Raw genomic sequence first — 20,411 nt, forward strand, 5'->3', positions numbered from 1 at the left:
ACCTGATGTGATTCTTGTGAAGACAACATCATCATCCGGATACTTCACAATGAAAAGAAATGCAAGTGAAAATTATACACAGACTGTGTGGAGATATATAGATGTGCCAGTCCAACATTCATTCATGATCAGTGTCAAGGAGCTGTCACCATATCCAGTCTACATCCAGCTGTATCGATGTCGTCATGGATGTCAAAGATCCGACAACAGATTTCTAATCTGGAATGTGTTCAAGTGGGAGCCTGAGATTGCTCAGCTGTACTCTTTTAATGAGACACAGCTCACTGCTTCTTTTGAGAGTGATGAATGCATCAAAGAAACCAATACAGCATGCTTTCAGTTCTATATTTCATTTTTCCCTGAAAGTAAAGTACCCCAGAAGCTACCCAGTGGTCTGTGGAACTGTTCAGTGGATCACTACTCCAGCTTTCAGCACCACATGGACTGTAACCTGGAGACAGAGTGTGAAGATGGACGGGATGAAACAGAACACTGTCCCTTCAGCAGTGCTGACTGTCAGGGGTTGCTGGCCTTATGTGACCGGTGTTACAAATTTGTGAAACTGGAAAAATATCTAGAGAAAAAAGCTAATATCAAAATCGGTATTGATTATTGTAATTCTCTTGGGGGTGAACTAAACTTTCCCACATGTCTGCATGATCCATACAATGCCATGACCAATAAAGCAAAAAGATACTGGAGCAGTTTTACACATTTTCTGTTAAGATTATATTCAAATAATGCGGCACTGCCTGGCATGTATCAACATAGTCTACATACTGAACACAGAACTGTTTTCCATCATTTATTTGAGGGTTCTTATACTGACTACGATGGTGATCTGATTACTTGTCTCCATTTTCGTCTTGTAGATATGCGTATACGTTTCACTGATTGTACCGGAAAATGGTTTGAGGTGTCGTGTGAAATGGGATTAAATATGACTACTGATAAATTCTACAAACTAATGGGCATTTCTTTAGCCAACACACAACTGTCACAGTCAAAGGGAGAGTACTCTGTGACAGAGTGTCATGATGATCCTGTGACCCACAAGGTTCTCTCTTGTGCTTACAACTATAGTGAAGTGTGTGGTCAACAGTATACACCTCTTTGCCATCATTCTAATCAGTCATCAAACATACATACGTTAAATCACACAGATCTTCACGTCACTTTAACCCCAACGTTCACGTGCAGTGAAGACATAACCACTCTGTCATATTCCTTGGTATGTGACTTCACAGCTGACTGTGTGGATTCCAGCGATGAATCTTTCTGTCAGCATCCCCAGTGTGTCAACACAGTTTTCACGTGCACCAATGGTCAGTGTATCTCCTTTGATAACGTGTGTGATCAGCTGTCCCACTGTCAGGATGAATCAGATGAAAAGAGCTGTACTGCTTTCAAAGCGATGCACGTTTCCTGGAGACGTTTTCCATCTCCAGTTCTTGTTGACTTCAATGGAATTTCACAGTTTATCTCAGCCCCAATGAATTCCAGTGAGTCTTGTCCAGATAGTCATTATCGTTGTCCTGGAGAATTCAACGACTGTCTGCCTGTTTACACACGATGCAATGAGATGTATGATTGTATGGAGCATGAGGATGAAGAGGGTTGTGAGGAGATGACATGTCCAGGGTTTCTCCGATGTCGATATTCCATGATATGTGTACACAGTGACCACGTGTGTGATGGCTGGCCTCACTGCCCAGTGCATGACGATGAAGTATGGTGCAATACAACCTGTCCTGTAGCCTGTCTCTGTCAGGTTCACACTTTTCTCTGTGTCCAGCCTTTCCATGCTGCACTCTTCCCTCAGATCCGCTCCTTGGATGCCACAGGTTCAGGTCTGACACTGTCTGATGTGAACAGTAACATCTATCTTATCCATCTGGTTCTTGCCGAGTGTTCTCTGTTCTGGATACCTGAAATGAAGATGTTAAATCTAAGATTCCTTGACCTCAGTGACAACAAACTGACACACATCAACATGACTTTATTTTTTAACTTAGGAAATATGGAGTCACTGTCCTTGTCTGGAAACCCCATCACATCACTCCATGCTGATCCATCGATTGTTCAGCAAAGTGCTCTCACTGTGATGGATCTGTCACACACAGTACTGACAGCATTTGATTCAAAAGTGTTGGGACCATTTTTCCGCTTACAGAAAGTGAATTTATCTTTTACTTCCATCCACACTGTAAATCCTGATGGTTTTACGTACACTCCACATCTGACTGAACTGTACATGGATAGCAGTCCTGTGAAAACCTTCCCACCTGACATTTTCAAAACGCTTTCCAATCTACGCTTTATTTCAGCAGAAAACTATAAACTATGCTGTAAAGAAATGCTCCCTGAAAATTTTGATGTCACATCTTGTCATGCCCCTAAGGATGAGATTTCATCGTGTGAAGATTTACTGCAGTCATGGACATACCGTGGGTTTCTGTGGCTGATCACCTGTCTGGCACTGTGTGGAAATGTTTTCTGTTTTTGTGCACGTTTGTTTGTAAGGAGCATGACCTCTTCCAGTGGCTTCAGTGTGTTTGTCACCAACCTTACTGTTGCTGACTTTCTGATGGGTATTTATATGACTATAATAGGTACAGCTGATGAACGGTTTCGTGGCAGATATCTTCATTTTGATGACACATGGAAAAGCAGTATGGCCTGTAAAGTGGCTGGTTTTCTGTCTCTGTTGTCCAGTGAGGTGTCAGCTCTGATCATATGCCTGATCACTTTAGATCGTTTTATTGTCCTCTGCTTTCCATTCAGCACCTGGAGGTTTGAGCGAACATCAGCAACAGTGGTTTGTCTACTGATCTGGTTAGTTGGCTGGTCTCTTGCCTTGTTGCCTTTACTCCCAGTGACATCACACTGGGAATTTTACAGCCAGACAGGTATCTGTATTCCACTGCCGGTAACGAAACAAGAATTCAAAGGTAAATTGTATTCCTTTTGTGTCATGATCATTTTCAATTTCGTCCTCTTTTTATTCATCTCTTTGGGTCAGGCATTCATCTACTGGTCCATACAGAGCAACGCTTTGAAGACAAGCTCTACCAAGGTGTCACAAGACATTACCATTGCTCAGCGGCTGATTACTATTGCAGTCACAGATTTCATGTGCTGGTTTCCTATTGGATTGTGTGGAATTCTAGCATTGGCTGGTTTTCCCATTCCTGGAGAAGTGAACGTGGCTTTAGCAATATTCATACTACCTTTAAACTCTGCTATCAATCCCTTTATGTATACATTAAACACTTTGGCAGAAAAGTGGAGAAAATCCAAAGAATCTAAATTCTTAAAATGGCTGGAGTCTCATGCAGACATGAATGAGTAATAAATAAGTTCAAGCACTTTGTGTGTTTTGCACTCTGACTCCGACTCAGATCTGTTCTTTTATGACATATATATATATATATTCTCTCGCTTCCCCCCCCCCTCCTCCCACACACATCTTCTTCTCTCCCCATCCTCTCTTGGTCTGAGTGAGAGGTGAGAGTTCACGGGCAATATCTTGGAGATTCTACATCTGCACAGAAAAGAAAATTGATTTGTTTTGGTCCCCAGTTAGGATTGATATATGGCACAGCATCAAGAATGATGTAGCTGCAGGTTCATTGTGTGGAGGTTTATTGAAGTTGTTTGTTTTGTCACTGGCCAGGGACCATCAAGCCATGTACACAGAGCCGTGCATTCCGTACCCTGCTGTGTCAGGTTCTGCTCTGTGAGTGTCGTGGACAAGAAAGCAGAACGACTGCCTTCATTACTGGGGTTTTTTCAGACACTCTCTCCTTCAGTGTATGGAGAAAAAACATTGTCACGAAGCTTCACGGACTAATTCCTGGTCACAGGGAGATGGACTCTTCACACTCAGTCTGACGCTGGCTCATACATCATACAGACGTGGACCTGCAAAATATAGATGGACAAATCATGTCCACTCAGAAACACTGGAACTTGGCCACAGAAAGAGGGGCTCTTCTGTCACCATTCCGGCACAGTCCAAACCCACTATACAGTATGGGGTCACAAGCCCCCACCACCTCCCCCCTCCCCCCGCAACACACCCAGAAAAAGGATCCAACAAGCAGTGATGCTGCTGCTTTCAGAAAGACAGAAAACGGCGTTTATCTTTTCAACACCGTGACCCAAAGTGTTGCGGGGGTGTGAGGTGCGGAGAAAAGGGGTATAGAACGTGTGCATGGGCGGGTTGAGTGTATGGTGTGTGTGTGTGTGTGTGTGTGTGTGTGTGTGTGTGTGTGTGTGTGTGTGTGTGTGTGTGTGTGTGCGTGTGTATATGTACATGTGTTTGTGAATGGTAATTTAGAAGGATTCGATGCTATGGGAGGAATAATGATGGAATGCAGGAGGGGTGTGGAGGGGTGTTTATGTGCTAATTGATAGACCCTATGTAAGGATTACGCAAAGATTTCTATTCAAAGGTCAAATGGAAAACGGAATTTACTTAGGGTTTTGAACTTGACTTTAATGATCACACACCAGATTTTAGCAAATGGCAGAAATTTCGACCAATGGATGCAATGAACCAGTGCCCATGCAATAAATACGAAAACTATTAGTAACAAATTGTCATTAAAAGATCTTTCCCACATTCCCTTCTTAGGAAGAAATTAACCAACACTGTCACAAAAGACAAACACAAACACTAAATAACACTGTATAACAAAACAGGAGACGGACATCTAAACAAGACTGCAAACTTTACATACCACTTGAAATAGAAGTGATTGATTGATTGATTGATGTGGATACTTACATTTTGTCTGTCCTCGGTCGGAGACCAAGCTCTAAGTGCTTTACAAACACGGGGTCATTTGCACCACAGGCTGCCTACCTGGGTAGAGCCGACTGACGGCTGCCACTGGGCGCTCATTATTCGTTTCCTGTGTCATTCAATCAGATTTCAGGCACGTATACACATATACACACTCAGACAGACATGTAACATTTTATGTGTATGACCGCTTTGTTTTAATACCCCGCCATGTAGGCAGCCACACGTATTCGGCGGTGTACATGCTGGGTATGTTCTTGTTTCCATAAACCACCAAACGCTGACATGGATGACTGGGACTTTAACGTGCGTATCTGATCTTCTGTGTGTGTATACACACGAAGGGGGTTCAGGCACTAGCAGGTCTGCATATATGTCGACCTGGGAGATCGGAAAAATCTCCACCCTTTAACCACCAGGTGCACCGAGATTCGAACCCGGGACCCTCAGATTCAAAGTCCAACACTTTAACCATTCAGCTATTGCACCTGCTGCCTGTAAACAGCAGCACAAGGACTTGCCCTTCCAGAGCCTCAAACCGAAATAGAACGCTGAACAATGTACACAGTAGAGGGAACAACTCTGAACAATGTACACAGTAGAGGGAACAACTCTGAACAATGTACACAGTAGAGGGAACAACTCTGAACAATGTACACAGTAGAGGGAACAACTCTGAACAATGTACACAGTAGAGGGATCATCTCTGAACAATGTACACAGTAGAGGGAACAACTCTGAACAATGTACACAGCAGAGGGAACAACTCTGAACAATGTACACAGTAGAGGGAACAACTCTGAACAATGTACACAGCAGAGGGAACAACTCTGAACAATGTACACAGCAGAGGGAACAACTCTGAACAATGTACACAGCAGAGGGAACAACTCTGAACAATGTACACAGCAGAGGGAACAACGCTGAACAATGTACACAGCAGAGGGAACAACTCTGAACAATGTACACAGTAGAGGGAACAACTCTGAACAATGTACACAGCAGAGGGAACAACTCTGAACAATGTACACAGCAGAGGGAACAACTCTGAACAATGTACACAGCAGAGGGAACAACTCTGAACAATGAAGTCAATGTAGGGAACACCTCTGAACAATGCAGACTATTTCACATACCTAGGAAGCTGCCTTTCCTCAACTTACAGCATGGATTATGAAGTATGTAAGAGACGAGCAAAGAAAGGTGCTGTGGACAAGAGCGTGAGGAAAATGCAGCATCAAACTGACCATGAAGTACGATGAATGAACGATATGGATACTTATAAAGCGCCTATTCTCGGTCTGAGACCAAGCTCCAAGCGTTTCACAAACACGGTGACATTTCCACAGCAGGCTGCCTACCTGGGTAAAGCCGACTGACAGCTGTTGTTCAGCGCTCATCATTCGTTTCCTGTGTCATTCAATCAGGTTTCAGTCATGCACACAAACACACTCATACAGACATGAAACAGTTTACGTGTATGGACGTTTTATTTATTTACAGCCATACTCCGTTTTCGGGGTGTGCATGCTGGGTATGTTCTTGTTTCCATGACCCACTGGACGCTGACATGGATCACAGTCCTCAAGGCAGTTGTCATTATCACCCTGCTCTTTGGCTGTGAGACATAACGCATTACAGAAAACAGATCAAAGCACTGGATTAGTTCTGCCTCCAGATGGAGGCCACTGATGCATGTGTTGACTGATATGTCCATTTTGATTGACTTATTTACATAAAGCTTTGTTTTTCGCAGACTGTTTCAATCGGGCCTTTAACACTTTTAACAGTTTTTCCTCTTGTGCTTTCCCTCGTCGCTGTGTCACCACAGTCCACATGTAAAACAGAGGGTTGAGGGCAGCACTGAGAGGTGACATGAACACCACCAGGGTTCCATGGACCTTGTCTGACACAGTGACACCACCTGCTGACATCACCGTGACCAGACCGAATGAAATCCAGCAAACAGCAGACGTGACAGACACTTTTCTCATCAGGTGGACCGAGGAATACACTGTCCTCATTGTCGGTTCCAGAGTAATTATGTACTTCGGTGTGAGTTTGCAGGTGACAATTTGGTCAGTTACAATTATTATGCTGAGGATGAAATTAATTACAACGTTAACATTGAACCACCTGAACACTTGATTAGACCTGTAACGCTGAAATAAAGCCAGACGACATAGACCTGACTGGCCAGAGACACCCCAGTGTGACAGTCCAGGAAGAAATGGTATTATAGACATTAAGATTCCAAACAACCAAATTATCACACAGACTAAAGCAACTGAACACTTATTAAAAGCCCACACGTTGTTTGGAAAATACAGAATGACACCATTAATCAAAGTGATAGTCACAGTCACAAAAACAGACACCTCAATGGACACAAAGAAAAGAAAACCAATTACCTTACATGTCACACTTTCGGTCCATATCTTTTCAAATTGGATGTAGTCTCCACGAAATATGCTATTTGCTACCAAAACAATGCCAATATGAATTCCCATACATATATCAGCGAAATGTAGATGTGCAAAGGCCTTTAGAAAACCCCGTCCAAACAGTCCTGTGACAGAAAATGACAGAAGGGAAACCAAACTGCCCACAACAGCAAAAACACACACAGTCCAGAAGAAATAGTTGTGTAGTTCTGATGGAATCAATGTTTGACATGAAGGAAGCACAACCTGAGGTGCTACACATCTTATTGTGCTTGTTTGTTTGGGAAGTATATTCTCACAGCAAATCCTATAATCCGACGAGAAGATTGCTTTTAAATGACGTGACCTTGAAAACAAATCCAAAGGAAAGTTTATCAGTTGATTCTCTCTTATGTCTAATTCAATCAATGCAGGCATGTTCTTGAAGCCTTTAACTCCTATGGTTTTTATCACAGAAACAGACACATTGACATATTTAACATAGGGTAAATAAACAGACACTTCCTTGCTAAGCATGGTAAGATACGTGTTAGACAAGTCCGCTCGTTTCAAAGAATAATGAATATGCTTCAAGAGTGTACTTGTCATTTCCAGTAGAGGGTTATTTGCCAAAGATAAAATTCTCAAGCTTTGCAGCCTAAGAAAGACGGCCATATCAAGTGAACTCAGGTGGTTGTTGGTAAGAATGATGGACTGCAAGTTGGCGAGATTCACACCTGAGACATTGTGTAGGGAACAATTAGACAGACTCAGGTAAACAAGGTGTACATTTTTCGTGAAATCTGTCAGTGTCATTCCTGACGTTGATGCATCAACGAAGCGAAGTAAAGTGAAGAAATAACTGGGGAATTTTTTATCACACCAGAAAGAATGACCTTGACACAGACATCCCTCCGGACAGGTCATGTCACACATCAGTTCATCATCCCGCTGGGGGCATTGACTCCAACCGTCACACAGATGATGTTCATGGACACAGACTTCAGAATCTCTACACTGGTAGTGGTAAGGACAATCAGCTGTCTCACAACCTTGTTCATCTTCCCCATAAACACAATCAGAAAACCCATTGCATCGAGTGTAGACAGGAAGACAGTACAGCCACTCAGCAGTGCAACGATAATGAGTGTCGGGACATGAGTCCTCAGCTTTCATCTCCTGCTGAGTAAAGTAACCTGTACCATCTAAGTTGATGTGAAATCGTTCCCTCTTGATGTCCTCTCTGAATGGAAAATGTAACGTGTCTTCTGTTGGACAAGCGATTTCGTCAGAATCATCCAGACAGTCGGAATATTCATTGCAACGTTGGCTGTGCAGTATACACTGAGCGTTGGAACACAGGAAACCGTTACATGAAGACAGTTCACAGAAAGACTCGTCACTGTTGTCTGGGCAGTCTTGTCTGAAGTTGCACACGAAAGTGTAATGTAGTTCTGTCATATCATCGTCACATGTAAACATGGTATGTGAATCTTTTACGACCATTGTAGGTGGAGCCATGTAATAGTTCTGTTTGTAACTAACATTCGTAAACATGTGAGGCTGTACGTTCCTTGCATTTCCACAGTTGGTTTGCAGGTTGGAAAACAAAAATCCGTGTGACAGTTGTTTTCCTGGACAAAGAAACAGAACCTGGCGTGTACTTGTGAGGACAGACTGTGACGAACGTAGATGATGAATCATAGTTTTGGAAGGGGCATGTCTGAGTGATGGTGCGTTTATTTCACAGAGTGATTCATAGCAGATAATCTTTTCGAGCTTTGAGTGAGAGGAAATTACCATGGAAGGAAAGTCTACACTTTGGATCATCCTTGAAGGATGGTATGAAGGCTTCACTCGAACGTGGTTCATTTTGTAGATCAGTGTTCCGTCAGACCATTTGGGAAACTTGCTGTATGTGAAAGGTACTGTGTCCCAACCTGTTGTGTATCCCAAGCATAATTCAAACTTGTTGAAGTATTTGAAAAAATGAGAAAGATGTTCACGTTCCTGTTTTGTCTTTATTGAAGCCAGTTTCCCACCCCTACTTCTGCACTTAAAAAGCCACCAGTTATGACTATTCCGTTTGTCTGATGTAACAAGTTTAAGACATTTATCATGTGAAGCCACCAGACCCTGACAGTCAGGACTGCTGAAGGGACAGTGTTCTGTTTCATCCTGACCATTTTCACACTCTGTCTTCAGGTTGCAGTTTAGATGATCCTGGAAATCAGAATAACTGGCCACAGAACAATTAAACAAACCACTTGGCAACTTACGGGGCTGTGCACTGCCAGAAGCTGATGAAAATATAGTTTCATATTCTGATTCTGTTTTTTGGCACAAAGTTCAATGTAAAGGGATGATGTAAGGAAGACTTCAGCTTGTGGGAACTGGTGAATGTGCCAAATATGTTCATTTTCTGGAGTTGGGTTTATGTTTCGGTACTTCAGTGATGAGTGCAGGTGACTATTTTGATAATCCGCATAGTACAGCTGCTGTACACTGATCATTAAGGTGTGCCCATTGGGTGCCTTCAGCTCTGCACTGAAAACCATATTTGGTTTAAGCAAGGGCAAATTCAATCCCACATTTGGTGCTATCAATATCCAGTATATTTCAAAATATATTTCTTAATAAAGTCATGATGTTTCGTTTCCACAATGCTCATGTTAACAAGGGGAGTGTTGCTATGATCCACATAAATGAAATATTGATGTGGTTGAACAAATACTTCTTTAAGGCTGTGATACATGCACAGCACTTTAAAGAGACCCATGTAGTAATTCAAATATGTTTGCCAGTAACGGGTGGTCACACCAATATGACAAGCGCTGCAAATGAACCTGCACACGCGTGTCTCGTGAAAACCTGATTTGCATTCTGCAGAAAGACGAGGAATCACCACACACACCATACACTACTCCTTTCGAGTACATTGGCTTGTTGTTCTCACAGTCTGAGACGTTAACCTGTTGGATCGTGTACTTTGTTGTGTTATGATTCACAAAGTATTCTATACCTGGACATACGGCCCTGAGTGACGTGGATTTGGTGCTGGCGTTGTTCAGGACCACGTGATCTGTGATCATAGAGATAAACAGTTTCAGATTTTTCAAGGAGGCGTCACTGCGTTTGGACAAATCCATATACGCTACACCAATCTGCTAGGCAGATGCCTGACTGCAGTATAACCCAACGCGCTTGTCCAGCCTTGAGTGCATGCTTATAGATTTGTGTACCTATCAGAGTGGATTTCATTTTACATGATTTTGCCTGAAGACAACATTTTATTGCCATGGGTTCTTTTCCAGTGTGCCAAGTGCGTACTGCACACGGGACCTCGGTTTATCGTCTCATCCGAAAGACTAGACGCTCAATTTGATTTTCCAGTCAAACTTGGGAGAAAGGGCAAGAAATGAATCCAGCCCACACCCTCACGGACTCTCTGTATGGACAGCTGAGTGTCTTTCCACTTTGCCACCCTCCTCACTCTCTCCATACGACGGCGAAAGAGACGACGTTAACAGCGTTTCACCCAATTACCACCATCAAAATATTACAAGCGGAAGGCTCTTACACTGAAGAGGAGAATGTTGACAAAGAATACCACAATTCTGACGACGCAAGCTAAAGGTTGGGTCATTCAGACACCCACTGGACATCCGAGGGGTCTGTGTAGAGGAGAAGAGAGGACTGGCCGTACTGAGTGAGTTAACACAACACCACATCAGTGCAGTTTCTGCTTCAGGTTGATAGACAGATGATTCGACACTCCGGGCCGAGCGGCACTGCATGTTGAAAACTAAGTGGAAAGGTGTCAAGATGAGACGGACAGTTTCAGTTTCAGTTTCAGTAGCTCAAGGAGGCGTCACTGCGTTCGGACAAATCCATATACGCTACACGACATCTGCCAAGCAGAAAGTGAAGAAGCGTTAAGCTCTGCCTGTTTGCCAGAGAACTACACGTAGAGATTCGCACAAAAATGGACAAAAATACGATGGCACTGCACGTTTATTCCAATTGCAATAAAAACAAAATCTGTCAGGATGGCCCGAGCGGTCCAAGGCGCTGCGTTCAGGTCGCAGTCTAGTTCTCCAGGCGTGGATTCGAATCCCACTTCTGACAACTTGCGCTGCTGTGCACAAAGGCGCCAAGTTGTGCGAGGCCACAGGACTGCTGCAGCTGTTCAGAAGAGGCAGGCCAGAAAGTCACGGGCAAACAAGGCTCCCTGACAATGATATGCCTGTCTTTGTCTGCCCCAACTGTCAGCGAACATTCGTGCGCAGATTGGACTATTCAGCCATCTGCGCATTCACAGATAGATTCATGGCTTCCTCCCCCCCTTACCCCACCACCACCCTCCCCCCATCCCCCAGCTGGATGACAACGATGGTCATCATCGATCTCTCGATGGACACACCACCAAAAACAAACTGACTAAAGGAACAGCTGTAAAACATCAACTGTTCTGTTGCCCTTTGTCCTCAATGTGTGAGTGATACCACCATCACGCTTCTCAACCCAGATCCACGATACGCAGCCAAACGGGTCTTGGTTTCCCTCCGTTCTAGAGTGCAGGCCACAGAGAGCCATTGATGTCAGGCTGCCATGTAGCCACACACCAGAGAAGGCCCTGCATTACACTGAGTTATTTCACAGATGTTCAGTGGTACCTGTACTCATTCAACATACACAGGATATATGCATGGAGCTTCCAATGCTACCCTGTCCATCACATGACAATCGCAATTAATCTGTCGACACCAAGATCCTAACACAAATTTTCCACATACGTAGAAATGGGGGAAACTAAAAAAAACAGCTCAAAATTAGAGCAGACTGACAAGCATAATCTGGGGATTCTTTGAAAGAAATATTTTTGTTCATTGTGAAAATGATGATGATAATAATGGTGATGTTGATGGTGATGGGTGCAGTAACGATGGTTGGCTGTGAGGGGCTCCTCTCACCACCAAGCAATCTCATGCTCATTGATAATATATGTGCAGAAGAATCAGCATTTAGTATCTTGTTTATATAGAATATTATTTGGCTTTATGCGCAACATGTGTTACTAATCAGCAATTTTGTGGTTTGGTAAAACTGTTTAGAAATAAACTCGTTACATGGCCTGAGCGTTATCATCCAAAGCATATAACAACTGATCAATCTTTAGATCAAGTACACAAACATGAAACACTTTCCATTCCGGAAATGATGTTTTGACCTGGATCCACGATCAGACATCCCCATCCCGGAAATGACGTTTTGCCCTGGATCCACGATCAGCCATCTCCATCCCGGAAATGACGTTTTGGCCTGGATCCACGATCAGCCATCTCCATCCCGGAAATGACGTTTTGGCCTGGATCCACGATCAGCCATCTCCCATCCGGAAATGACGTTTTGGCCTGGATCCACGATCAGCCATCTCCATCCCGGAAATGACGTTTTGGCCTGGATCACGATCAGCCATCTCCATCCCGGAAATGACGTTTTGGCCTGGATCCACGATCAGACATCCCCATCCGGAAATGACGTTTTGCCCTGGATCCACGATCAGACATCCCCATCCCGGAAATGACGTTTTGCCCTGGATCCACGATCAGACAATGGTTGTTATCAGCATGAGGCTCAGTGAGTGGGTGTGCAGCATATATTGTACAGAACAAACACCACTGAACACCACGAATGAGCAAGCACTGTGGAGTCTTCTCTTGCGGGTGGCTTCACGGCACTGTGTGCCATTGACCGCCTTCTGTGGACTGTGTCACAGAGGCGAGAAGGGAGGGGGAGTGAGGGGCGGAGGGGGTGGGGAGGGAGGGATGCAGTGGGTCGAAGGAGATTGGTCAAGGTGTGGATGCACGTGAATCCACTCTGTGTGTGTGTGTGTGTGTGTGTGTGTGTGTGTGTTTGTGTGTGTGTGTGTGTGTTGTGTGAGTGTGTGCGTGTATGTGTGTGTGGTGGTGGGGGGCGTGAGGGGGGGATGGTGGGGTGAGTGGAAGGGTTGTTTGTGTGTACGTGTGTGCATCTGCATGTTTGCGTACTAGATTCAAGATTCAATATTGAAATAACCTTTGACCCCTATTGGGGCATAGAGGATTTCAGAAAACAGCACAAGCAAGAGAACACGGGACCTCGGTTTATCGTCTCATCGGGTGAGCAGACTCTCGGTTTGAGTTTCCAGTCAAACTGGGGAAACAGGGGAATCGAACCCAGCCCCTCATTGACGCTGTATCGGTAGATAAACTCTTAACCCATTCTACCACCTTCCTCCAGGAAACGCCCGTCACCATGGCAGGCCGGACATGTCATTGAAGACGCAGACCTGTTCCCTAGCTGGGCAGCATCGCAAAACAAGACAGGCGGGGACAGGCCAAGGTGTAGAGCAAGGATTAACTCACTCAGTACGGCCAGTCCTCTCTTCTCCTCTACACAGACCCCTCGGATGTCCAGTGGGTGTCTGAATGACCCAACCTTTAGCTTCCGTCGTCAGAATTGTGGTATTCTTTGTCAACATTCACCTCTTCAGTATAAGAGCCTTCCGCTTGCAGTATTTAGATGATGGTACTTGGGGTGAAACGCTGTTAACGTCGTCTCTTTCGCCGTTCGTATGGAGAGAGTTATTAACAAAGCAGCGTTTTCGTCACCCCTGAAGTCAGAGAGAGGAATAAGAACCACTGCCTTCACCACCAAGCTGAGACTGTTGAGGACGGTGGTCAGAATGGTTACAGTGTGGACTTTCAATCTGAGGGTCCTGGGTTCGAATCTCGGTGCACCTGGTGGGTAAAGGGTGGAGATTTTTCCGATCTCCAGGTCAACATATGTGCAGACCAGCTAGTGCCTGAACCCCCTTGTGTGTATGCGTACGCAGAAGATCAAATACGCCGTTAAAGATCCTGTAATCCATGTCAGCGTTCGGTGGGTTATGGAAACAAGAACATACCCAGCATGCAACCCCCCAAAAAGGAGTATGGTGCCTACTGGGGGGTTAAAAAAAAAAAAAAAGGTATCAGTAAATGTTAATGTCGTTTGAGTGTTTTATATGTGGCGTCCCAAATTGTTGAAAGAAAAGGGAAAAGAATGTGAGGCCCGTGGCAGCCGTCGTCGGCTCACCCCGGTAGGCAGCCCGTGGTGCAAAAGTCCCCCTGTAGTAAAAACGCTTAAGCTTTGGTCCTTTACTGAGGATAGGCGTTTAGTATACAATCAATCAAAATCAAAGGAAGCGTCATTGCCATTCCAGAGTCCCCTGGGGGGTTTTTTGGCATTTGTGTGTACTATGTGGGTTTTTCGGGGAATTTTGCTGGGTTTTTCTTCAGTGGCAATTTTTATTTTTATTTTGTATTTCTTTTATCCAAAAAGATTTTTCCCGTGTGAAAAATTTGGGTGTTTCCCCAGGGACAGCGCTTAGTCACTCAGCCCACCCTTTTTTTTTTTTTTTCTTTCCTGATGGTTTTATTTGTTTTTTCCCATCGATGTGGGTTTTTCCCCGAATTTTGCCAGGAAAAAACCCTTTTGTTGAGTGGGTTCTTTTTCGTGCGCTTAATGCATGTGCACACGGGACTCGGTTTATGTCTCATCCCAAGACTGCGTCCAGACCACCCCTTAAGGTTAATGGGGGGGAGAAAATATCGGCAGTGAAAAGTGATTCGAACCCCGCGCGCTAGTTCTCGTTTAGGCGGACGCGTTCCCTAGGCATCACTTAGACGCGGGGCCGGTTTTTTTTTTCGGTCCGAATGACTAGACGCTCAGTTTGATTTTCCAGTCAAACTTGGGAGAAAGGGCGAGAGCGGGATTCGAACCCACACCCTCACGGACTCTCTATATTGGCAGCTGAGCGTCTTAACCATTCTGCCACCTCCCTCCTGGGACAGAGAAATGGAAAGAAGGAACAGACAGACAGACCGATGAGACACAGAGACAGATAGAGACAGAGCTACACACACACACACACACACACACACACACACACACACACACACACACACACACACACACACACACACACACACACACACACACACACACGAAAAATGAAAAAAAAAAAAGATGCCCAGACTCTTACACTCACTCTCTTTTTCACAGTCACACATCCACGGACACAGGATTGCATAACATAACATAACATAACATAACATAACATAACATAACATAACATAACATAACATAACATAACATAACACAATACTCACCCAGTATTGTACGGGGAATTCAAACGCTCCCACTGCAGCCTGGCTACAAAGCAAGGAAAACTGCTCCAAGGCTGAAGGATATCACACCAGAAAAAGGACTCACGTCCACACAAAACCCACCCATAGAACGGACACTAGTCCTCACAAAACAGAATTCAGCAAGAGAAGAGAAACACAGTGCTCACAAAACACGAATTTACCCACTGAAGGGAGACAATTCTTCACATTCTGAATTCACCCAGAGATGGGAGACAAGTCCTCACAAACTAGAATCCATACAAAAAAAGGGAGAGGAAGTTCTCACAAACCATAATTAGCACAGAGAAGGGAGACAACTCATCACAAACCAGAAATTCACCCAGAGAAGGGAGACAAATCATCAAAAATCAGAATTCACCCAGAGAAGGGAGAGAAATCGTCACAAATCAGAATTCACCCAGAGAAGGGAGACAAATCATCAAAAATCAGAATTCACCCAGAGAAGGGAAATAAAATCGCACAAACTAGAATTCACCAAGACAAAGGAGACACATTCTTACAAACCAGAATTCTTAAGAAATGGGAGACAAATCATCACAAACCAGAATTCATGAGAGATGGGAGACAAATCCTTACAAACCAGAATTCACCCAGACAGGGAGACAAATCATCACAAACCGGATTATCCGCGGCCGAGGTTGCTGTTCATCTCGACATCGACGGCATTACCCAGTCTCGATGACTGTGCTATGTCCAACAGAACTCAATCAAAGATCCAAAGAAGATTCGAAGATTCAAAGAAATGTAATCCTTTTGACCCTTTTAGGGTGTGGAGGATACATTTACAATACATGCTCATTGAATCACAACAATGTCACCAAAACAAGCAACACACACACACACACACACACACACAACATGTACATATCTTTTAGACTTTGCATGACATTCCAAAAAGAGAAATCTTTACGACGGAGTGTTTGTGAAAACCAAACACAGTCATAACCACTGTTAATGAAATTATTCTTGATGAAGTTTAGCCACGGGAAATTTATACACGAAACCAAAACCGAATATGCTTTGCATGATGATTTATCAGTTGTATCGTCAATTATTCCTGACCAAAAAAACCGCACTATTCTTCACAAAGCAAGGACTGAAATGGGAAATATACCTGTCATATCAAACTGCTCACCACATGTTGCTATCATTGTTGGTGTTCTCTCAGGAACAGAATGTAAGTAAAAGGATTGCGCAGAAATAGTGACCCTTTGAGAGAACCCGTTCATGGGCATTGCAGTCATAGTGATACGGTTATCAGTTTGAAACCAAACGTTATACCTTGGAGGTGAACAACGTCATTTGATCCAATCGAGGTATTCTTATGACAATGAGCGCTCTTCAGCTGGGCAAGAATCGATCTCGATTCGATCAAAACGACATATACAGCTCCCATATCTAAATTTCTTTTTGAACTGGGTACAGACTTTCCATTTAACAACAACAACAACAACAACAACAAAACAAGAGAGGCAAGACCTTCAATTGATACTCTTGAAAAAAAAAAATCTAATCGTTAAAATGTGTTCTGTATTTGTAGACCACTTGGGCGAATGAACATAGTGAAAGCCCTGTACACTGAGAGTAAAACACACAAGCTTTTTATGTATTGAGTATAATTTCAAAATGTAATGTTTAAGATGAGAAAGATCAGTTTAAAGCAAATTAAGTCCCCTAGCATTAATTACAGAGTAATTTCCCTTTTTTACCATCTGCACCAAAACGTTTGCAAAATAAATAAAACTTCCATGCTTAGCAAAAGAAGTTCCTGTTTGAACAAAAAATGATAATAATGACTGCTCTTGTTGTTGTGTCAGAATATCATATCAAAGTGCCAAGTTTAGAGAATACAAAAAATATAAATATAACAGTAAATGCAGTTTGCATATAATTAGGCTTCATTTTTGTGTGTGTGCCCATCCCAGAGGTGCAATATTGTTTTAAACAAGATGACTGGAAAGAACTGAATTTTTCCTATTTGTATGCCTAATTTGGTGTCAACTGACAAAGTATTTGCAGAGAAAATGTCAATGTTAAAGTTTACCACGGACACACAGACACACGGACACACACACACACACACACACACACACACACACACACACACACACACACTCTCTCTCTCTCTCTCTCTCTCTCTCTCTTCTCCTCTACACAGACCCCTCGGATGTCCAGTGGGTGTCTGAATGACCCAACCTTTAGCTTCCGTCGTAAGAATTGTGGTATTCTTTGTCAACATTCACCTCTTCAGTATAAGAGCCTTCCTCTTGCAATATTTTGATGATGGTAATTGGGGTGAAACGCTGCTAACGTCGTCTCTTTCGCCATTCGTATGGAGAGAGTTAAACCACTCAGCTATTTTGTCCGTTGTGTGTTGGTTTACGTATGTGACTTCAGACCGCCAGTTTGATATCCGTGATTGTAAACGTTGGATATCAATACGGCGGGGTGCTGTTACTTGACGTTTCTCCAGCCTCCATCGTGGGATGTGGGATGTGGGGTGATGAAATGAGAACTTTCCGTCCTTGTCTTGACACCAGACTGGACTCTGGGGGTAGTGCAGACATCGCCAACAGCAGCGCGAAATCTGTGGGCTGACTTGATAGTTGAGCAACTGCTAGCGGGCTAGTCATATTGAACTGACGCCGAGTCAACCAATGGAGTACAAGTTCAACGCTCGTCAATCGCATGATCGGCATTTGTCCGTCTGTCAATCAGTGTGTGTGTGTGTGTGTGTGTGTGTGTGTGTGTGTGTGTGTGTGTGTGTGTGTGTGTGTGTGTGTGTGTGTGTGTGTGTGTGTGTGTGTGTGTTAGAGAGAGAAGGGGAGAGAGATAGAGATAGAAAGAATGTGAGAGTTTTTTTTGTTTTTTGTTGTTGTTGTTGTTTTCAAGATTCAAAAACTTTATTACTCAAGGATAAAGATTTTAGGCATCGCCCAGTCTTCCAATCTGTCCTTGAGAGAGAGAGAGAGAGAGAGTGTGTGTGTGTGTGTGAGTGTGTGTGTGTGTGTGTGTGTGTGTGTGTGTGTGTGTGTGTTAGAGAGAGAAGGGGAGAGAGATAGAGATAGAGAGAAAGTGAGAGAGAGAGAGAGAGATAGAGAGAGTGTGTGAGAAAGAGAGAGAGAGTGCGCGCTTCCGTGCGAGTACATGTATGCCATTCTCTATCCCTGTATGTGCATGCGTGAGCATGTGCGCGTGTGCGTACGCGTATGCGAGCTTGCAAGTGCGTTGATGCTTGCGATACGTATCACACACGCACACACACACACCCACACACACCCACCCACCCACACACACACACACACACACACACACACAGAGAGAGAGAGAGAGAGAGAGAGAGAGAACAAGAACAAGAGCAAGAACAAAAACTTTAATCTTAAGGCCTCTGGCCTCTAGAAAGAGGTTAAAAATACAGGGAATATGTTGACTGCGCAGCGAGACACACAGACAGACAGACAGACAGAGACAGAGAGAGAGAGAGAGAGAGTGAGAGAGAGACAGAGACAGACACAGACAGAGAGACGTGGGTGAGTGAGAATTCCGTTTAAATGTGTGTTTGGCGATGACAGACTGCATGGCACAATCATGCTATTTTACTGCAAAGCTGAAATGTTACGGTGCCATTGAAATTACTTTTTTTTTCAACATTGTTGTTTTTCTTGTCTTCTTCTTGTTGTTGTTCATGTTGTTGTTGTTGGTGGTGGTGGTGGTGATTTTTTTTTTTTTTTTTTTTGATTCTTTTTATGATAATAATATTTGTATCTTTCTTCTTCTTCTACCTTCCTGGGCTATACCCCCACGTTCACTCGTATGTACACGAGTGGGCTTTTGCGTGTATGACCGTTTTTTCCCCCGCCATATTGGCAGCCATACTCCGTTTTCGGGGGGGTGCATGCCGGGTTTGTTCTTGTTTCCATAACCCACTGAACTCTGACATTCATTACAGGATCTTTAACGTGTGTATTTTGATCTTCTGCATGCTAATACACACGAAGAGGATTCAGGCACAAGTTGGTCTGCACATACGTTGACCTGGGAGATCGAAAAAATCTCCACCCTTTACCCACCAGGCGCCGTTACCGAGATTCGAACCCGGGACCCTCAGATTGAAAGTCCAACGCTTTAACCACTCGGCTATTGCGTCCGTCGTTTGTATCTTTCATAATCATATCTAGTGAAAACTGGTATGTACTGCACTTCATTTTTTTTTGTCTTTGATTTGTTCACAATTACCTGCATGCAGACATGTGTAATTGTTAGAATCTTATGGGTTTGTATTGAAAATGTGTGGCGCTACTGAAAATGATAATCTGTTGTACGTGTAACTGTGCAGAGTGTTTTCTTCAAAATTCTATTTCTGTTTTTTTTATCATTTCTACACACAAAAATTAAAAACAATAAAAGTGGACTTTAGATAATTTATGGACTTTTGTTACGTTAGTCACGAATTTTACTTCACGAGGTTTATCCCGAACACTCAAAAGACGAGGAAAACACAGCTCTGGGCATTATTGTGACCGTCATGTCAACCACTAAGTTTTGACGAGCCAAACCTGTGAGTACAGTTTCAGTTTCAGTAGCTCAAGGAGGCGTCACTGCGTTCGGACAAATCCATACACGCTACACCACACCTGCCAAGCAGATGCCTGACCAGCAGCGTAACCCAACGCGCTTAGTCAGGCCTGTGAACTGTGACAAACGTAAACATTTGCTTTCCTTTTACAAAAAGCAACAGCAAAAAAACAACAACAAAACACAAACACACACACACACACACACACACACACACACACACACACACACACACACACACACACACACACACACACACACACACACACACACACACACACACACGGTACTTACTTCCAAAAGATGTAGTTGATGACTTTTCTTCCAATATTTCATAAGCCACTGAAAAGATTTTGAATAATTATTCAT

At 43.7% G+C, this 20,411-nt stretch overlaps 1 non-coding gene across 1 annotated transcript; it reads right to left on the reverse strand.

Moving 5' to 3' along the window:
• Positions 1-5,227: 5,227 nt before the first annotated feature.
• Positions 5,228-5,299, reverse strand: Trnaq-uug (transfer RNA glutamine (anticodon UUG)). The gene has a single exon. It is a non-coding gene; the product is annotated as a tRNA-Gln (tRNA).
• Between the last annotated feature and the right edge of the window lie 15,112 nt (positions 5,300-20,411).

This window comes from Babylonia areolata, chromosome 14, assembly GCF_041734735.1.
Source record: "Babylonia areolata isolate BAREFJ2019XMU chromosome 14, ASM4173473v1, whole genome shotgun sequence".
In the NCBI taxonomy this organism is placed as follows: Eukaryota; Metazoa; Mollusca; class Gastropoda; order Neogastropoda; family Buccinidae; genus Babylonia; species Babylonia areolata.